The sequence below is a fragment of the Harpia harpyja genome, chromosome 7, assembly GCF_026419915.1.
Source record: "Harpia harpyja isolate bHarHar1 chromosome 7, bHarHar1 primary haplotype, whole genome shotgun sequence".
Classification (NCBI taxonomy): Eukaryota; Metazoa; Chordata; class Aves; order Accipitriformes; family Accipitridae; genus Harpia; species Harpia harpyja.
Window position 1 is genome coordinate 44,866,572 of NC_068946.1, and position 21,134 is coordinate 44,887,705.

The window sequence follows — 21,134 nt, forward strand, 5'->3', positions numbered from 1 at the left end:
ATGATGAAAACAGGTTTCGATTAAGATCTACTGAAGATCTACTGAGATACCTGGAGCAATTCAGGGCTCTGTCTGCAAACAGTGTTTGCATTCCTAGCAGCTGTAATGCATTTTCAGCTCAGGCTCCAAACTTCAAGACACCTTCCATCAGCCATAGGCTAGGTGGACTAGGAGCCCATCGCACATCTCATACTGCTTCTGGAAGAAGACATGAGACAATCAAAAGACAAAGTGAGCAGTTTTATGTGGAGACAGGCCAAAGGGTGCTAAGAGTTGGAAGAGGTGGAAGAAGCCAGTTATTGCAGGTGGGCTACAAGGAGAAGCATTTGGAAAAGGGCATTCCCCCAATTGTAGGAAACAAAGAAACTTGTCATTCTAGAATTAAAAGCCTAGGTGGGTTGCCAGAGATGAAGGAAACAAGGGCAGGGAAAAGGAACAAAAGGAAGAAGTTTTGCAAGGATTCAACTATCAGCCATGAATTGCCCATGTTCAAAGGGTGACTCTGGGATTCAGAAGAGAAGCCAAGCATGGGGAGGAAAGGAGCAGAGATTGCATAAGGGTATTTTTTATTCTCCCTGGTTTTCTGACTCCTATTCTGCCTGAAAGGATAGAGTTAATGCGTTAGAAATCCTCTGAAAATCCTATTTCTTTTATCTATCACACATCCCTAAAGAGATAAATTGTTGTCCAGAATGAGCTGGGATCTAGAAATACAAGGATACAGAACTGGAAAAGACCACATGAGCAACCAAGTTTTACCCCCTGCCCATTTATGGTGGTGGTTAAAAGCATAAAATTAAAATGTCTGCGCTAACACATTCCTAGCTTAGCCAGGCCGAGGTGAGGCCTGCTAACTAGGAGGAGCTGCAGGGCACACAAAAGCACCAGATGTTTGCCTGCTGAATGACTAATTGTGCCCTCACCCTCAGTAAAGTGTTCGAGTGGCATGAAGAGACACATTCTTGGCTTCATAAGCAGCTACCGTTAGCATTCAGTTGAAAATGTCATTAAAAGTCTGTGTATTTCAGCCCAAGGTTGGAGTGGCTGAAAACTCCTCGTTCCCTTACCACTCCAGCCAGCCCGTCAGACAGATGCGGAGGTTTTCTGGTGAAACACAAACAGCTGTAATCACTGGATTAGGTACGGTTATGAGGATGAAAGCAAAGGACAACATCCAAGCACTGCAGTCTGCAGGGACTGGGCAGAGGGAGGGAAGGGAACTGCCAGCATCTTGTGCAGGGCCGCGGAGAGCCCTGCCCTGCCGGGAGGGCAGCAGCCCGGCTGGCAGCAGATGGGAGCTTGCCCATTTCTGACAATGCGGATGGGAATCGGGAAAGGAACAGAGGTTACAGGGCAAACAGCATGAGAAAGGTTGGAGCTCAGCCCATTTCCAGCCAAAAGAGCCACATAATTTACCAGCCTGTAAGAGAAGCAATTTGACTGAAGTGTGCTCTTGCCTTTGGGGGGATTTCTGACAGAGAAACAGAAGAGACCTGCCCTCCTGCATTCAGCAGAGCAAATCCATGACCTCTAAGGACAACCTAACACAGCAGCACTTCTCTGCATCAGGAACGCATGAACTCCAGGCTACAAACACTGTCTTCACTCCCCTCACCAAAGAGGGCAGCCAAGCCCAAAAGGCTCTGTCTGAGAAGCAGTGGTACTATGATTATCCTTTGCAGACTGGTGTCAATAAACAGCAACACCCCAGAGGTCCTTCTCTCTCCAGCAGGTATAACACCCCTAGCAGAAGAGGACAAGCACAGGGATCTGTTGTTACATGAGCCCTTCCTGATGGGAACAGGATGCCAACCAAGTGCGCTCTAGATTTTTTACTGTAACTCTCTGTCAGTCTGCCAAAGGTATTAAATAACAAATCTGCTTATTTTCAACCATGACCACAGTTCAGTGCAGCCAAGTGAAAACAGTCCATTGCAGGTGGACAGCATATAAAGCACTACACCCAGCCCCTGGAGAAGGCACCCTGCCCTTAACGACATGTATTCCAGCTGTACCGCAACAGATGTACAGTCCCCATTCAGCTTAAAAAAATACTGGCTTTGGTAGACTCACTAGTTTAAAGGTAAAATATGCTATTGGCTCTAACTTCAGTTGTACAACATTGATATATTCCACCTTCTGTTAAAATACAATCTTGGTAGCTATCCATGTCTGATGCAGTAATGAAAACCAACCTGCTTCTACAGACCACGAGTCACACTAAGTGAGAGGAACTGTGAACTGGGCATGCCAGTAGAAGGGAAATGCAAAAACTTCTGAAACAGAAAAGATATGCACAGTCCTCAAGAACACTTGGTTTGGATTAGAAGAGAGGACAAGTATCTTTAAAAGAAGAGCCTGATCCAAAGCTGATGGAAGGAATTTTAAGACACCCTCCCCCTTTTATTTCAGTCATCTTTGGATCACCTGATCCATGGATCAGGTCCATAGCAGGAGGATCATAGCCAATTCATAGGCTTTAAATTCAGGAGGAACAAATACAGTAACTTCTTGAGTAACTTTTAGAGGTGTAGTTCTAAAGAGACAATTTGATCTCAGCATTTCAGTCCACATCAAAGCTGGTGCCAACAAATCAAGCTGACGGGAACTTCAGTGGCAGTTGGACCCTTGCAATGTGCACTTGTAGAGGAAAGAATGGAGATCATCTTCATTTGCAGCCCACTTCAAAGTCAAGTTAGCTAGGCTATCACAGGCACATGGAGCACTGACAAGAGAGCCTTGGCAACTCTTTTCTAATCTCTTAGTCCTGAAAGGAAGCTCAACAGTTAAAGCTAGTGTGCAAGCCTTAATGCACCAGAGAGGTCTGGCTTTCAATTCGAATGCTGAGGTTTGGAGGATCATAGCCAACAGCAGCCACAGAGTCAGCAGCTTGTTTCCAGTTCGTGAACTCCATACGCAAGCTGGATTTCCACTCCGGGGAGGGAAGGCAAGGGTTGAAAGGAAATAATTCAAGTTATCATGCCTTTGGGGTTTATGTTTTTTTAATTTCTTTTTTTTCTGCCCAGGCTGGCACATGTCACTAGGAGCAAAGCCAACACTAGACACACAGTGTGTCAAGTGACTCATCGCTGATCACTGCTTGTTACTGGGAGCACAGGTGTGGAGGAATCTAAGAATGGGAAATGCAAACTTCTTGCATCAAAGGAAATAAGGGTGGCTAATGCCAGCTGTTCTGCAAGTAATTTGGGGAATGAAGTGGAAGAGTTAGCAGCAGCTAACTGGTAGGAATCTAGTTTTTTTGCAAGCACTGCTCCAGCAGGGTGGGTTTCAGAGATAATGCTGCCAGTTTGAACAAGAACATCTTGGTTTTAATAGCACGCATCTGTCCTTTCTGTTGTTTTGATGAAAGAAAGGGTCATTTCAAACAGAAATCACCAAATGGGAGCCATGCTTCAGACTGATTTTTTCCTATGCATACAACTAATATGCAGAGATGGGAAGCCATTTAAAATATATAGCACTTTTCATGCAATGCTTTAAAATAATCTCTGATTCTCACAACTCTAGAAAATGCTGTCTGTCTTCTTTTCTTTTTTTCTTATGCATTATTACTTCAACAGAGAAACCTGATACTGACTTCCCATTGTTTGCCCAAGGCAATGAGTGAGCTCCTGGTAGGTATGAGTTTAGAAGTTAAAACTTACCAATTCCCAGGTTTGTATTTAAGCAATCACAGCACATATCTCTCTTTCTCAGTCAATTCATGTCCCTTTCTAACTGTTAACACAGACCAAAGCAAGTGACATTTATACAGGATTACTTGACTCCAAGCAATATTAATACTTGCAATTCTGTAGCTGGCCCAGACTAAGTGTTCCCAGAGCTTTACAAATCCCAGTGACCAAAGCCTCACAGCATCTCTGTGAAGTACTATTTGCTTTGTAAGGGGTCTGAGTAATGAAGCATGGAGTGTTTATGGGACTTGCTCATATTCACAGAGTAAGCCTGTAACAGGACTTGATGCTAGCCATGGATGCCAGGCTGTTCCCAGATGTTTCAGGAATGCTCTGAGTCTTCAACCTATGTTCAGCTCAAAAGCCCATTCTGCCCTTCCTTCAATTCAGTTTTCGGCCAGAAATATTCTCCACAAGAGGCACAGAAAAGATGCACGAAGACCTCATCCAGTGATCTTGAACAACTTCATCAAGGCTAGACATCCACACAGAGAAATTTTGTAGGGTGAAGGGACCAGTCACAAGAGAATCTATTGTTTTGGTTCTCTAAACAAATTTTTGGACTGTGTGCAGTGTAACATGTGTACCATTTAACCTTTTAACATTGTTAGTTGTAGGTGCCAATAAACTCAATAAGGGAACATTTGAAATCAGTCTCACCTAACTGTAAAATCGATGCTACCTATCACAGCACAGTAAAACGCTAAGGCTCCAGCTGTACTGTATGGTTTCAACTCCTAACCACACAAAAACACACACAATGCTCTCTAAGATACTGCAGTCCTGCTAAAACAATTTTCATTAAATGCCTCAAAGAGCTAAAGAGATTGTTATCTGAAAACAAAAAGAAAGCATTTAAACCACAAGGCGCTTGGATTTCAGATGGATTCCCACTGCTATTTGTGTTACAGAGACAGGTAGACGTTCCACGAGTGGCACGGCACAAGTTGCTATCCATGGAGCAACTTCTCATCCCAAAAGAACTTTTGATCTCAATGAACAAAACAGGTTACACATACTCATTTACAGTGGAAAGTCGAGGCAGAGAGCGCTCATCAGACATCCTCTTGGAGTTGGTTTAAACTTCCTGTTCCTGCACCATCTGACCTGTGCGTGAGTTAGAACTTCCTGAAAAAGGAAATTATTGCCTAATAATCCAGGATGTAAATCTAAATTGCAATAGGCATTTCCTGCTAACTCTCTGAGTGGATACTGTATTACACAGTCAGAACATCTTCTTGTGGTTAAGAGGATTACACTAAACCACATAAAGACACTCTTGAGTTATCATTCCACCACAGGCAGGAGATGCAAGCACTGCACAGGTAGGTATACCTGTGCTAGCTGACAAGGCACAAGCTGTATCAGCACTAACAACATCTTAGGTACTAACTTGGGCAGTTGATGCCTTTGCTTTTAAAATAAAGCCCTCAGAGCCATGAAGGAACAGCCCTTGAGCTTTCAGAACCAAAAGGCATAGAGAAATAAGACTCTAAATCAGTTAGCTGCTAAGGATGTTTTTGTTTAAGTGACATATTCATTCCTTCACAGTCCATTATCTGACCAGGTTAGCTACATCTAATAGCTCCAGCGAGGAAAAAAAGAAAACAGCAACTGTAAGAGAGAATTTTTGAAAGTCAGTATGTGTGTGAGTGGACATGGTTTTATGAATTTAACCCATCCAAAGACAAGCAGACACAAAGAGCTGCCCCCATTAACGTGGTATCACACAGCATCCAGTTGCCCCTCTCAGTTCTGACATTCGTGAGTCTCCTCCAAATGCCAGCTCCGTTGTTCGAAGCAAAGCCAGGAGGAAGCACAGCACATGTGGCATACTGCACTCTAACAGCAGAAAGGATGTTTTGGCTGCTGACTCCACAGTAAACCCCTTGTTTCCATTAAGGATATGTCCAAACAGTATTTCACTGGCAGACACAGTCTTCTGCTCAGAATCAAGACATCCATTTACAAGCCTTGTTCACCTGCACCCTTAACTGGGGCTCTCATCTGGCTATGGCCTCTTACGTCTCTTTCCCACATAAGAAACTCTAGCTCAGGAGAGGAAGTGCTTTAAACTCTGGCTAATGAACCCAGCAGGAGAAAGTCAGAGCTCAAAATCTACCATCCCCTGTCAGAAACTCCATACCCTGCAGTTAAGAAACATGAAGCTGCTGACAACTCTTAAACACTCCTCCCACAAGAAATCTACTTCTCCCATAACTTCTGGGGAATTACTCCTATGCAGTCTCTACATAACAAATCCTGGGAAACAGTGACACCCACAAATACACACAACTTCCCAGAGGCAAGTGCAGAAACACTAAGGACATGCACATGGCTTTGCTATCATACTTGTTCAGATGGAGCTTCCACCCTCCTAGATGAGTTGTGCAATAAAGACAAGGATATGCATCTGTGACTAAATTGTTCTTCTCTGTCACAGCAAGGCCAGGCAGCAGGACGCCTGCACTCCTCTCAGCTCTGCCACTGACTGCACATCCCAGTCCTAAGGCACTAAACATCAGTGGCCAAACCTGAAAATGAGATGCCTTGCTGGAAAGGTATAGCTCTGAGATCCCCAGTGTCTGTAACTCCATGACTTCCATCTGCTTTGAGCTTTCAGGACCCCTGAGACCAGAAATGCACAACCAGGCATCCAAAAATGGACACTGTACCTCATTAGCCTGTATGAAAAGCCACGTCCTCTGCTGTTCTACACAAGTAGCGTACAACCATATACATCTTAGTACAGCTACACCTATTAATACAACATGGGGATGTTGCATATTGGCCCTAATCTCTCTCTGTTTCACTTTATCCTCCTCTAAAATGGAAATAAATAATACCCACACAGCATGGCAAAGCACTTTGTAATCCCCAAATGAAAGGTTCTGTAGGTGTGAAGTATTCATAAGATGTATTTATTTTCAAACTGCAAAAAAGCTTGCTGCTGTGTTCCCTGGCTGTATTTAGCAGACCTCTCCACTGTGCAGATCTGAAGCAGACATCAGGGAAAGGAATGCTGTGATAATCAACTCCAAATCCCGCAATCTATTTGTTCTACTAATTAAAGAAATATTTACTCAGGAAGCAGGTTTACACTAGATGAATAGCTTCTAAGAACAAATATGATTTAATTATGTGTAGATGCAAGAAGCATACTACATATTAAGTAGATTAATTGATGCTCACTAAAAATGCAGGCAAAATTGGTGCTTGGCTATTAATTTTCTATGTTGGAGAAAAGAAAGGGTAAGAAAGGATTCACAGAGTTGTCTGCTTTAGAAACTAATTTAAAAGTCATCTGCATTTTTTTCAGAAAGAACCAGAATAAGTCCTTTGCATCCTTCATTTACTCACCGCATTTTATAAATAAATTGTATTCTAGACTAAAGAATAAATTTTATGGAATTAAGTAACAGAGCAAGAAAGAAGTAAAGCACCTTGAAAAAGGAATAAAGCAGGTTTTTAAACAATGACATGATGTGCGTGTGAGGATGAACAGGTTAAGAAGTGCCACATAGCACAGTTACAAAGAGAGCATTACGGGGCCAAGGCAGAGCAGGCCAGTGCTGAAGAGTGTTTGATGATACATGAACTTGCAGCGTATTTGGTGCCTCCATTCCCACATTCCGTAGTGAACACCAGACATGGTGTGGCTATAGGAAAGCAAGAGGCAACCTACAGCATGAGTTGTGTGGAAGACTCTCTCTGCCAACAGCTATTTTCTTTAATAAACAAGACAGACTCCCAGCCTCCGGAAGGTGACAAACACTTGAGCAGAAGAGTAAACAGAAGGTCTTGGTGGGGCTTCAAACAGCAAGATGGCAACTTTGAACTGAATCCATGGATGACAGCACACAGAGTGTATTGCTGTAGTTATTGAAAGAGCTGATAGAGAAAAGCAACACAATATTTTGGTATCAAATTAATTTCTCAGAATTATTCATTTGATGACACTGTGGATTAAAAAAAATTGTATTTTTTAACAGTTACTATAAGTATTCATAAGGTATCCATCAACAGCATTTGGCCTTGCTTTATAGGGAAAGAGAAATTCCCAGAAAGGGCAGGGACTATTTCAAGGCCCTTCTGCTTTAACATAAAGAATTCATCATATTTCTGCTGTCAAACAAGGAAAAGCGACTGTGATTGCAGGACTCTTATTCACTGCCTCCCTCTACGAGCTTAGACAAGTGACTCGACTTCTCTTTGCCTCAGCGTCTTCCCTGGTAAAAAGGAAATTTGTTCACTTAGGAATCATAAAGGACAATGCAATGGGCTTGATATATTACAGCTGGATAAGGCACAAAATAACAGGACAATTTTTTTGTAAATTCTTCTTCCTGTTCTCTACATGTGCTACTAAATACAGCGGAGCAAGACAGTTCTATTTGATTTTTGTCTTTCTTCTTGCTGCTCCCTTTCATTTTCTGCACAAGCTTCCTTCCTTTTCAATACCCTTGAAAAACACGAAGAATTTACTGGCATCCCACCACACTTCAATGTGCTGTTACCACCTGGTTTCATACTAACCAGAAAGTTGGCTTTTCCCATTTGCTCCTGTGTTTGCAAGTATGTAGAAGACTTCAATTCTCAAAGATACAAACTTTAGCCTACAAGCAACATTTTTAGGAGTCCTGCTGAAATGCAATATAGCAAGTCTTGTGGGTGAAAATTCAGAGATTAATATATTTTAAGCACATCTCCAGTTCCTACCAAGGTTTAGCTGCTTCTGAGTTCAGCTGAGCCTGTGTTCGGCTGAATGATGGAGGTATAGTTGATGCTTTCTGAGGTTGGGGAATGGACTAGATTATGTGTCAAGACCTGTTCTGTGAAAGTCTGGCCACCGATATATTAAATTAGTGTCTGACTGTTTATCAGATGCAGCTCAATATTTCATTACAATGTTTAAATCTCAGCCTTTAAAAAAACACAAACCAGAAATTTAGAAGGATATGGGAGAAAGGAAACACAACCTTTGACACCCTCTGTGAAACAGAGGGGCCAGCAAAATACAAAGAGCTTTGTAGCATTTAGGAAATTAATAGCAGCCCACTTTTATCAAATAAATGCTGTTGTAGCTAAAACAACACAGATTGCAGGCACATTTGTAGCTTTCTGTCTTGCAGAGAAGCCAAAGTTTTCGGGGAAAGATCTTCCTACATCAATCTGCTTTGAAGTGCTTCCTACAATCATGATAATCTGTTCCAGAAACTGGTCATAATAGAAAACACCATTTCAAAGCAGTCTACAAAGCACGTTTCTAAAAATGCTTTCAGTTACACCTCAATTGCAAATATGCCACTGAGCCACTTACTTACTTCTTCATTGGGGAGGGTTGGCTGTGATAAGCACGCATTTTTCCGGATCTCCTGCCTTTTAATCATGTCTATCAAGTCATTGTAACTGACAGACATGTTAGCTCTGCTATTCAAAACAAATAAGAGATGCCTAAATTACACTGCTGCATTTTAAAGAGGTACTGTCAGGTTGAAAACCTGGGGCCAACTCATGCAGCCCTGACTCAGGTAGTATGCCAATTTCAAAAGCAAATAGTCCTTGGATAAGAACTGCAAGACATGAACTTTTTGGGTTTTTTAAATGGAAAATTGAATTTAACTTACATAAATGGAACTTTTGCTACTGATGTCCCTTGATGCAGGATCAGGCCCTTATCTCTTCTACAGATATCTTAGACCATTAGAACTGCAGACATCAGATTATTTCCAGTTCTTTATGCTATTAATTTAAACCCCTGATTCTACCAGGTAGAAGTCTGCCATGTAAATAATCCACTGGCTCAGGTCCTTGTGATAACTTCACTGAAGCACTTCAGTAGTTCATTTGGTCTATTTGTGGAGAAAAGTCTTACTCAGTCCAAGTAAAAACTTCAGAGATCTTTTTTCCTTCCTCAGTTGAATCAGCTTGGGAAAGGAAAAAAAAGCAAGCCTCATTATTTTACTTCTGTTTCTAATCAATTACTTCTGCATCTCATGCTCAAACATTTGGGAAGCTTAAAATTCAACAGAAATAGAGATCTTCTTATTGTTTTGGGTTTTGTTTTAATTAAAACTGGAAATGCTTCTCTTGGTGCTAGGTTTTGCAACAGCATAATCCTGCAGACCTAATATTGGAAAATGCCTCTGGACCAATACCATCCCTATGCAATCCTTTCCATAGGTACAAACTTGTCTCTGAGTGTTTGGGCTCATACTACTAGTCCTCAGTCAAGCACAACCGCAGCTCTTCAATGAGGCTGCACTAGTGTATCTGTAAGTAGAATTGGGCTCTTGCACTTTTCATGGATGTCCAAGTCCTTTGAGAGCTTTGTAAATCGATAGCAGAGTAGGCTGCCAGAAAACAAAGAGTTTTCATTAAATGATAACATCTTTCCAAACTAAAAACAGAAATTGTACTACTTATGGGAAGGTTCTAGTCCTCTCAGACCACAAGTATCACAGTTAAGGTTACTGCAGCCCAACGGTACAATAGTATAACTTTTGGAAACAGTTTAAGAGTGTTTGCCTTGTGTTAGTAATCAAGAACTCAGGCCGGTAAATTCTCATCCACAGGTCATTTCACTGAAATGAGTAAAACTTCATGCATTTGTACAGATTGCAAAAGTGAGTTTTATTCTGCAGGCTCTGATCTTACACTTGCAAGAACGGAATGGCTTCCTCAACACAAATTCAACCTGAACTCTGCCCTCAGTTAGTTTAAAGTGTCTCTTTTCTCTTTGCCTATATCACAGTGCTCCTGAGTGAAAAAGAAAGTCTGGTTATGCCCAGGCAAAGTACGGTCAGATGTTTTGACATTTCCCTGCAGAGAGCTCCTCTGATAAAACGCTGCTCTGATTTATAAGCAGTGCTGCTGCTGCAGTCCCTACCCACCTCCCAGCCATCCTCCTCTGCCAGTAAAAACCTGCTGTTGCCTTTTACCACTACAGCTACTCCAGTTCTTCACCATCCATGTATCACACCAGGCTCTTCATGCCAAGAGCTTCCTATACCACTATCCCTATTTTCTGCCTTCCAACTTTATAGTCCTTATCTCCTGCTATCTACCTGCTCAGTTCTGCTCTGCAATCTCTGCTGTTCTTGTTCTCCCAAACCTTTGCAGCTGTCAGCACTATTGTCTTCTTTGGCCAGTAGCATCCTTAGAAAGCATTCAGAGAAGAGCCATCAGGCAATAAGGATTGAAAAAACACAGAAGAATCCAGTATCATACTGAAATATCAGAGAAATTAAGAGATGACTTGATTGCAGTTCACAAGTACTTCCACAGGAACAAAATGTGATGCTCTGTTCTCCAGATGAGAGCATAAGAGGACCAAGAACCTAGCAACTGAGAAACTAAGAAGCAACATAATCGCAAGGCCTGCTGAATTTTAAATGCTTAACCAAGAATTGCAGGATGTTCTCTTCCTTCAGAAATATTTAAATCAAAATTGGGTGCTTGTTTAGAATAGTTGACCAGCTTGAAGATGAATCAGCTCAGGGAATTTCTTTGCCTTCAGGGAAGACAGATAAAATGACTGAAAGCACCTTTCTGGAGTTACCGTCCACCACTGTGGGAGGAGGGACTAGATGGGGAAGAATCCCAGGAATCAAAAGTAAATGTAAACTAAAGGGTGAAATGCTAAAAACCCGGTTCACATGTATTCTCTCACAAGTCAATGTTCTTCATTTGAGTAAAGACCAAGTGACCATAGAAAAGACTGCTTCCCTAAAGTATATCATCTGCAAATCTGCCAATGAGTTTTCAATGAAAAATTAAATTTAGGTTTGTCGGCCTTGATACACTTTGTCTTTATGAAACTAGGAATGAAATGTAACATTGGGAGTAATCTTATCCAGTCGTCTTAACTAATTTAGCATTTTGGATGCCTTAGCTTATGAACTTTACAGAGAGATTCTTGGCAAAGAAGGATGGCATTGTAACTTCAGCCTTCTTAAAATTAACTCACACCAGCTATTCTCAGTAGTACCATCATTATCTGCGAAACTGTGCTCAAATGAAGAATCAATAAATAAATACAAAGAAGAAATTTAGGGAAAAAATGAAGTGCTATTAGCATTCCAGAAGTATAATAAACTCATAATTCTCTGAGGCAAAGCAGTGAAGCCTGGATTTGCAAAGCAACCACAGACAAGGAGGTGTGCAAAGCTCATTCCAAATATAAGTTGGTTTAATATTTCAAAGACCCATTAGAGGGAACACATAGCATTAGCAATATCATGGTTTGTATTCCTGATGTACAGTCCTAGGCAAATACAGAAGGTATCTAGTAAATTACTCTCTCGGGAACAATTTCTGTTGGTTAAGGAGGGAAAATGTTAAATTTTAAACATGTTAATCACTTGCTTTTGTTTTAATTCAATCTATATAGACGCATGTCCGGTGTGCATATAAAAATACAAAATAGAGGAATGATCCCTAGTTCATCTTCAAATGTTGGGACCAATTGTGCACATGCAATCAGGGTACTTTTTTTCTCAAACTGTAGTCACGTTAACTTGAACTGAACTGCTTAGGTGAGTAAAAGATTTGCATGATCAAGTTACCTACTGGCAATGTTTAGCAAGGAGATAAATGCATAGTCTTCTAAGGCACAAGTCTAGGGCTCTGATGCAGGAAAGCAATGAGATGAAACATTTCATTCATAGGACTTAACTACATATTCAGAATTAAGTATGTGAATAAGTGTTTTCAGGAGTTGTAACCATGCCTCTGCCACTAATGCACTCTACAACCTTGAGCAAGTCACGTAAGACCAGACTTTTCACCGAGCTCAAAGTCTAATTCATACTGATTTCAGTCACTGGCAGTCCTACTTGGCGCCTATCTGCATCATTATGTTTCATGAAATCTTTAACAGATGAGCACAAAATTCTCCAGGCCATAGTCCTTTTATGCCTCAGTTTCTCTCCCTGATAATTATTACTTCTGACTGCTGAGTATGGTTGCCAAAACAGAAATAAAGGTAAGTTGCACTATTATATCACTTGATTATCCTCACAAAGCAGGAACTGTGGAATTCTTTGTAATTTGTATTATGTGTTACTTGACATCATCCTTCATCAGTATTGGAACAGCGCATAGTTACAGTGCATAGTCCTATTTTGCTCATGTTGAATAAAGTATGTATCTTTATCCTACCACAAGCCACTAAAGATATTCTTTCCCCTGTTGTCTTTTATTTTAAATAGGTGGTTACTAACTGCAGTTACAACTAAAAGCTAAGCTCTCTTAGACTGGAGGAGCACCTCGGACACAGGCAGAAACTGAGTCTCAGCTTTGTATTTTTAATGAAAATGCCCTTCATATGTGGAGCAGACCCCAAAAAGGTCAGAGAGTGAAATATTAAGTGATTTATAAATATAGACTGATTGCCCTGTCCAAACCATGTGTTTGAAAATCTCCTTCTGGCAGACAATCATCTTCAATCAGGAAGAGAGAGCAGAGAAAGGAACGTGAGGCAGGGCGGGGAGATCTGTAATCACTCTAACAAACTTTTGAGACCTAGCCAATTTTTCCTTCCCTGCATTATATATACAGGCTCCAAAAAGCATCTCTTTCTATGTTCTTGAATTTACTATATTATCCTGTCAAACTGAGTTATCCAGAGTGAACTTCCTACCCTTTCCTTTCTCGTCTTCCCCCCCCCCAATCTTTGATCTATTGTAAATCAGCATCGTAGGACATAAGTAAGCAACCTTTAGCTGAAACAGCACACTAAACAACTTCCATGTGGCCAAGCAACACAGCAAAGCAATTAAACCTGCCCAACAGGCCATCCATAGTCAGCATCCTCTTCCCTTAAGAGGCTGGCCCCAAAGTGTTCCCAGATTTAGTTCCTAATTCTACCTCCAAGTTGTGCAGATGGTCCCAGCAGCCCCTCAAAACCTCTTCGAAGTTATTATAAATCTACACAGCCAGGTAAGCTTGTTGGCCCTGATTCTTTTGCAAGAATGAGAATGTGGCCAAGGTCTCATTGGAGTTTGTTTCCTGCCCCTCGAGAAGACAGGCAGGATGTTTTCCTTTCTCATCTAACTAGTCATAACCATCACAGCCATATTTTGGAAACACCAATTTGGTCTCTGAGTCAGGACATTTTCATACCACATAAGAAATTTTCATTCTGTTATCCCTTCAAATAAAGTTAAAGCTATTTTCTCATTTTTGCTCTACATCAGTAACCTGCACAAGGTTTGCACTTGAAATGAAAAATACTACTTTTAAAATGACAAACACCAAACATAGGACATTTGTTACCACTAAAAAAAGCCCTCTCTGTCTATGGAGGAGCATAATTCATTCACTGATACACGGACCCACATCTTCTCCAGGGAGTTTCACAAATTCGCATGCACTCCCAGCACTAAATTTTGCATTTCAATCTAGGCATTAGCTATAAAAGATGTGTAAAATCTTATGTAGTCAGACAGAAGCTGTTCCCTATTGGCTACATAATAAGCATCTTAGGTGGCTCCAGGGTATAAAATTATTCCAAAAGGGGTGTGGAAAAAATCACACTGCATAAATTGATTCCAGATCCACCTGTTCCAGGTGCCAGCAAATACATTTTGTTAAAGCCATCTGCTTGTCTTAAAAGCTAACAGTTTTTGAAGACTATGGCACAAGCAATCTGCAAAATACACAAACTTCAGAAGCCACAAACCCTTAAACTGCAAATAGCTTATAGATCATCTACATAGGACTTGTCCTGGCTGTTCTGCAGGACTGCAGACAGCATCTCTGCTTAACACCTGAGCATATCCAGCATCAGAGTATGTCCTCCATAGCACGGAGGGTTCAAGACTACTTGGAGGATCCATTTGGCATCACCAGATCACATGCTATTCCCAGTTACGGAGGCTGCCTCATGGGTTTGAAGTTATGATTAAACTTTTGAATGCAGCACAATATTTGGCAGAGATAAAACTGATGGCTATGGTTCTTCTCTGCAGGTTGCTACATCCCAGCTAGTCATATATTGCTGCACAATGGATAAAATCAAACCTTTGAAATCGGCACTCAGCAATTTATTTCACTTCCAGCAACAGTCTAATAGGGAGTATGTTATATATTGAGACTAGCAAGCCCATAAGCATTTAGCCTGCTCAACAAAGCAGGTGACTCACTGAGATCAGACACTGCTACGTTTGTGTTTAACAGGGTCTGATCATGTAGGGTGCTGTTTCCCGGAGACGCGTTAACACAAATGAAGAACATGTAGCACCTTGTAAGATCAAGCAGCTTCTGGGAAGAAAATATCCTGTGCTGTCTCCACAAATGACCCCTTACTGAAGAACAATGAAATTACACAGATTATTTATAAACTCCCAAGGAGTTCACAATTGATTTGGGGATTAAGACTAGTAATCAGCATGTTTACTTATGATCTCATTTAAAGCTCACTAATAAGTAAATAAAGACACACCAGTCCTTAACCAGCACAGTGCTTTGGTATATGCTTAATTATAAGCACATGAATAGCCCTGTCACCAATTCAGAGACATACTCTGTAACTTGGTAACATCCTTCACATGCAAATTACCTCTCAGACTTATTACATTCTGAAACAAAACAAACCCATTTGGTTTGTAGATACATATTTGATAACAGTAATACTTCCAGAGTATCACTAGTCATACACTCATCATCAGAAAATCACTCTGGTTTTGTGTGGACCTTAAAAATTTGTGCTTTATATGAGTGCTGAAGCAGAGGTAACTTCGGGAGTCGCAGCGCTGTAGTCAAGGAGACCTTGCATACTGAAAGTCACAGTTGTGCTGTCGGAGCTCTGCTGCACTTTGCTCACATGGTTTGAGCCTGGGGTAAGGAATAACTGCTGTCATGCAGTATTTTTTTTGGACAACAATGAGAATAGAGGTGAAATAAATACTGAGGCTAACTGTGCTTGAAGAATAATCTCTAGCAAGCAAGGCACTGTCCACACAAGTTGCAGGCTCAAATACCCATCGAAGTCTTGTATCTCATATTCAGACATCTCCCACTGAAACTAATGAAAACTGCCACCATGGACAGAGATGGGATGAGTCCTCGTACTGGGCATGCTGGAGGAGTCAGCAGCACCCAGTGTGAAAGGATGAGAAACAATCCCTACAATAACACTAGCTGCCATACTCCCTTCAGTGAGTTGGTTTTTTCCTCCTTAAGAAAAAAAAAAAGGCAACAGAACAATAACAAAGAACAGTTGACTTGATCCTCAAAGTCAACAACACTCATATTCGGACCCAGCCTGTTTGAAGGCACAGCAGGGATAGCACTGTAATACTCCACGCTTTGTATCCTGGACTAAATCACAGAGATTCAACCTAAAGTAGTGGCAATTCACCTTCACAGTATTCAGTCTGTAAAAGGTAAGTAAGTCCATCACTTAAGACTGACTTTGCAATCTCAGTGTGACTTGATACTATGTATCTGCTGCACAACGAACACCAATGAATTTCACCCTAGAGAACGATTCTGAATTGCCTCCACCACTGTCTGCAGATGATTAAATTTCCCTTTTTCAGTTTTACACCAGAAATGATGTGGTTGGGCATGATCTGAAGCAAGGCAAATCCAGTTGCAGACTTCACACTGAAGTTTAGGTTGCACCTAAACTCTGGATCTTGGCACTGCCCTGGCGGTGGAACATCTTCATGTTACTACAACAGACTCTGTATTCCTCACCGCTTCGCCTCTCTCTTGGGGCCAGTCTGCACTTGCTGCTGCAGCTCTTACCACGAAGGCAGTGAGCAGCACTTAGAAGACCTGACAAAGCTGGAGTCCAGTGCATGGCTTTTCAATGACAGACCCTCGATAAAATTACCCATGGCTCACAGTAAAAAATGAACTAAGAAATGCTAATCTAATGATTCCAGGCATATAGATAAATAAAAGGTAAAAAGGCTTTTAAATGCATTCTAAAACCAGTATTTTATAAGACAGATCAATATATTTTTCTAGGCTGGAAATAAACGAGTTTTCAAAGAAAGTTAAATTTAGAGAAGAAAACGTTTGCTTTTCTTACTATGGAAACTGATGACAATTCCTTGAAGGGCATTTATATGAACAGCAATCCAAAGCTAGGGCTTCATCATGCTCTCCCTAAAATCAGTGGAGTGAGAACAGGTTAAGGTTACTGCTGTCAGCCCACTTAATGTGAACAAAAGTAGCTTTGCAATCATACAGCATTGTCCCTAATTTCCAAGCTTTCACTGGTCAAACCAGCATACGGAAGTGATACAACCACAAAGTAAAACAATGACAGCTTTGATCCTGCACCTTTTATGCAGTGAATTAACCTCCCTGATGTCTTTACAAGGAATCACCTGAATAAGGGTACCAGATAACACCCTAAATTCCAAGATCCCAGTAGATACAGCACACATCAGTACTCAGGCAGAAAGGCAGCGGCGCAGCGGATTGCTTTGTGGTATTGTTTGATACTGCCCCCTTTTGCCAAACAGCAAGTCAACAGCCTAGGCTTCACACAGAAACTTTTCATGTCATGTATTTGTTTTCAGGAAAACATATTCATGCAGATGGTCTTGTTTAACCCTAGCATGACTGCTCACATGATTATTAATCCTCATTAAAATAGAAATCCGTTGTTCAAGCCACGTTTAATATCACAGAGTGAGACTGCTCTCCTGTTCTCTCAGGAACACTTCCTCTAACAAGGACCCATCATGTCTCAGCCCAAGTCAAGCAGGACTTTTACAACTGACCAGAAGGTAAGAAGCAAAGACTATAAAGTCTGGGTGTATGTTCCCCGAAGTCAGCTGTCTGCCTGGAGAATGAAGGACAATCAAACTGGACAACCAAAGCCATTTTGTTTGGGCGCTTGTTTCATCCTACTGCAAAGGAAATAAAATCCCATGGCACCACTTGTATTGAGTTTCTATCAGGCTACACGTATTCCTACTGAACCCGTCCTTATGCCATCTTTTTGAGTCTATATGAACTGATTGGGGCCACCTTGTTCAAAGTCATTCCCCACACAGACACTCATCCCCTACATCTCTTTGTTCAAGCCTTTTGTCTTCTGGGGTTGTGCTTTTTCACTCGCTGGAGTTTGCACATTTTCTCCTCCCTGGTTGCCCCAGCTCTTTGCGGGAAGGGAGGGAGGTCACAAAGGGCAGCCACTGCCAATTCCATCAGCCTAACAGGCTGGGGGGATGAACAAAGCAAATATCTATATTCTGAATGGCGGGATCTCTCTCCCCTCCATGACTTCAGGATTAACATATCCCTGACAGGGAAGGACAAAAACTTAACCTCTCTAAGGAAAAAAAGCAAGATAGAGAGAAAAAAAGGAGAAATTGCCTGCACTTCACTGAAAACGCAAGAGGCATAACATAAAATGCAGAGATTCCCTACTATAGCCTGCCTAGTGCCAAGTCTACTTATCATCCAATCCAATCTGAACAGAAAAGTTTTAGTACAAAAGGGAGAAAAAATGGAAAAAGATGATTCAAGTGGCTGTTCAAAAACGAAATCTCTATTAAAAAATCTGGTTAAATATCAGCAGGATTTTTCTTTTTCCCATTGCCACCTTCTCTGCAGTTTATGACCAGTTTTCTCCCTCGGGTGCTTACAAATCACACATATAATCAAGACAGCACTTTTCTGTATGAGTAGCTTGTTCCAGCTACTCTCACTCCTGCTCCTTGCCTTCACTGACCCGGGATCTCTACTGATCTCAAACAGCAGTAAGAATCAAAGCCCATTATAACTTTTAGCTTAGTTGGTTTCTATTTTGTTCGCAGTGCAGTCGGCTTGGGGTCTCAGCCTACCACTGAACCCATCCAGAGGCAGAGAGCTAACCTCTTGCCGCTCAGACTATAATTTAGGAAAAGAAGTATTTTCTGTAATGAGAGGGAACACTTGCACAATAAAAAAATGAAACTTTACTATGATCCCAAACTTATATATCCATGCATAACTAGTTCAAGGAAAAAAAAAAGAAAAAAATTTCAAACCCAGCCAAAAATAAAAACAAAAAAACCCCCAGGACCTGGCATCTGCCATGTTTGGAGACCTTTTTTAAGGGCAGGAAATTATCTACGAGTCTGAACTGAGCCAACAGAGGACAGTGAACCTTTAGGATAAAGATACTCTTCTATACTTACGCTCCACCTAAAAGCCCATGAACAGACAGGTTCAGCACCGACTTGGCAAGCACACCTTTTGTTTGTTTCCTCTGAGGCATAACAGTAAGCGTGCTCCTGGGCAGCACTGGGGAGCAGATGGTAGTGCTGGAAAATACAGATCTCCAACTTTTGGTGTGGGTGTTGGAGCTGGATCCACAAAGGTTGTTTTTGGGAATCCTCCCCCCTGCCCCCCCCCGGCCCCATAAGTTTCTAACAATACACGGAGCTAAGGAGCCGCACAAGGCGCTCTGCTTCCCTCTCCCTCTCCCCTTCGCTTTTGATCTCCATCAGGACGTGAGCTGAAATTTAACGGGCCACCCCTACCACAAAGACAAATTACCATCTGAAAAAAAAAAATCATTAATATCCCTCCATCTAGGCTATCCGGCTTCCTACCACTACACCCCCTTCCCTCTCGCCACAGCCCCGCTCAGCGGGTTTAGGGAGAGCTGGGAAGGTGGAGGGGAGAGAAAGGGGAAAGAAACCACCTCCACTGCCACCTCCTACCTAACGTCCTCTCCAGCGCTGCCGGACTGCAAAAACAGCGACAAGAAAAGCCCTTTTCGCTCCACAGCCCGCGGGGGCCAGGAGGACGGCGCACCGAGCGCCATGCACAAACACACACCCACGCCCCGCAGGGTGCCCCCGGCCCCTCCATCACCCCGCGGCGCTGCCCCGCGCCGGCCGCCGCAGGGCTGCGCCGGGGGCGGCGGAGCCGCGCAGCAGCCCGGCGCTCCCCACCTCCCCGGGACCCCCATCCCAGCGCAGCCCGCTCGCCCCGGCCCCCCGCCAAGTTGGGAAGTTTGCGCGCCCCCTCCCCGCGGCCGGGCCCGCCGCCCGCCCCCCGGCCCGCCGCCGCGCTGCGCTTACGGGGTGGCCGCCGGGCTCCCGGTGCGGGGCTCACCGGCACATCGCGCTCCGGCTGCCGCAGGAGCGGGGGCAGCCGCGGCTCGGCGCGGCGCGGCTCGGCTCGGCTCGGCTCGGCGGGGCTGGGCTCGGCGCGGGGCGAGCAGGGGAGCGGAGCGGCGGCTCTCCCCAGCGCGGCGCTTAGGGAGCGCCGCCTCGGGCCATGCGAGCGGCGGCGGGCAGCGTCCCCGCGGCGCGGCCGGAGTTGGGACCGAAGTCCTCCCCTGCGCTCCGCTGTCTCTTCCAGGAGGCTCCTATCAGCACGGCTTCAACTCTTTCCATCGGAGACCGGGGGGAGGAGAGGGAGGAGGCGGAGGAGGAGGAGGTAGGGAAGGAGGAGGGAGCTAGGGGCTGGCAGCCCCAACTCGCACTGATGTCAACTAATATATTCAAAGTTCAACAGGGCATTTCTTCGCAGGCGAATCGCCCTCGCCGCCCTCCCCGCCGCTCGCAGCCGGCCGCCCCGGGCTGGCGGGGGGTCCCGCGGAGCAGGGTGGCGCTCCGCGGCCGGACCCCTGAGGAGGGCGGCCGGCGGGGCTGGCCCGGGGCGGGGGGTCGGGGATAGGGGGATGGCACACTTCTCGGGCGGGCAGGTTCAAGTGCCGCCGGCGTGGGGAGGTCTGAGGGTGGAGGAGAGGCACCGGCCGCGAGCAAGGATAAGAGCCAGCGCCGGAGCGATGCTTGTATTTAAATCCCCCCCCCTTCCCTCCCTGTTGGAAGGGGCAGGGCCGGCAGCGTTGCTGTGGCTGGGATGGGAGCGGGGCGCGGGGGAGCCGCCGGGCTGGGGCTTGGAGTCGCGGCCGCGGGCCCTCCGGCCGGGCGTCGGGCTGCAGGGCTGCCGTGCAGACCCCGCGGCAGCGGCCTCCTGGAGAGGCCGCCCGGCAGGGCTTGCAGCGAGCCCTGGGCGGAGCGCGGTCCCCCCTGCCCGCGGCCGCTCCCCTCACCCGGGGCCCGGGCTGAGGCTGCGTCTCCCCGTCGCGATGTGCCCCGGCTCGCCGGGGGCGAACGGGGTCGAAATGAACCTGGGGAGGGAAGCGTCAAAGTTTTCTCACGCCGAAGCGGAGACGGCGGCGGAAAATCCGCGGCGAGGCGCGTACGCGGCGCGGAGCGCAAGGGAGAAGCAGCGCCGCTGTGCGCTGCCCGGCGGGAACGCCGCCCGCCCCGCTCCGCTCCGCGGCCCGCCGAGCCCCGGGGCCGGTCGGCAGCGGCCGCAGCCCCGCGCCGCCCCGGCGCTGCTGGCCGGGGGCCGCCCGCGGGGAATCGCTGGGACACACACACGCACGACTACATCAAACGTGTTTTTGCAAGTGGCCGATGTGCCGCGGTGTCCCCGCGGTGCTGCACGGTGCCTGTACACCGTTAG

At 44.4% G+C, this 21,134-nt stretch overlaps 1 protein-coding gene across 3 annotated transcripts in view; it reads right to left on the reverse strand.

The window, feature by feature from the left end:
* Nucleotides 1-20,274, reverse strand: part of SEMA5B (semaphorin 5B) — a 283,502-nt gene extending 263,228 nt beyond the window's left edge. For 2 of the 3 annotated variants that reach the window (XM_052792870.1, XM_052792869.1), the window contains exon 1: nucleotides 19,736-20,273. The gene's annotated coding sequence lies outside the window, so the exon portion shown is untranslated. Of the gene's footprint in view, nucleotides 1-19,735 lie in introns of all 3 variants that reach the window. The other variant, XM_052792871.1, reaches the window with a different exon arrangement.
* Nucleotides 20,275-21,134: the final 860 nt, after the last annotated feature.